Raw genomic sequence first — 706 nt, forward strand, 5'->3', positions numbered from 1 at the left:
CATTTCATATAAACATATGTGCAAAGCATATGTATATCAATAACATTGTGTGATGCTAAATAATAATGATAATTAGAATGTGAAATTCGTAGATATGCCGTAGTTGAAGCGAAATAGATTAAGTATTAACTAGAAAAGTTACGTGCATTAATTCAGATGAAAATTGTACACAATCAAACCAGAAAATTGACTGGATGTAAAAGGCGTTGTTCAATGTATGGGGGATGGGGACAAAATGAAAATGGAATTTCTTTGGATAATGGAATAATTTTATTTTATGAAATGTACCCAGAGTAGAGGTAAATTGAAGACATGGTAAAAGTAACTAGAGCAGTCTTTTGAACGGTTGAATATTGCTGTATCTGGAGCCGTGCCTGATGTTTATAACATATACGTGTCTCAAACATATGTATTATTAGAGCAACAAGTTAATATATATACATACACAAAAATAGATAGATAGATAGATAGATAGATAGATATACATACATACATACATATATATATATATATATATATATATATATATATATATATATATATATATATATATATATATATATATATATATATATATATATACATATATATATATATATATATATATATATATATATATATATATATATATATATATATATATATATATATATATATATGTATGTATATATACAAATGGAAAAATTATGCATATGGCACCACTACA

The sequence above is a fragment of the Octopus bimaculoides genome, chromosome 2 (assembly GCF_046866305.1).
Source record: "Octopus bimaculoides isolate indiv1 chromosome 2, ASM4686630v1, whole genome shotgun sequence".
Classification (NCBI taxonomy): Eukaryota; Metazoa; Mollusca; class Cephalopoda; order Octopoda; family Octopodidae; genus Octopus; species Octopus bimaculoides.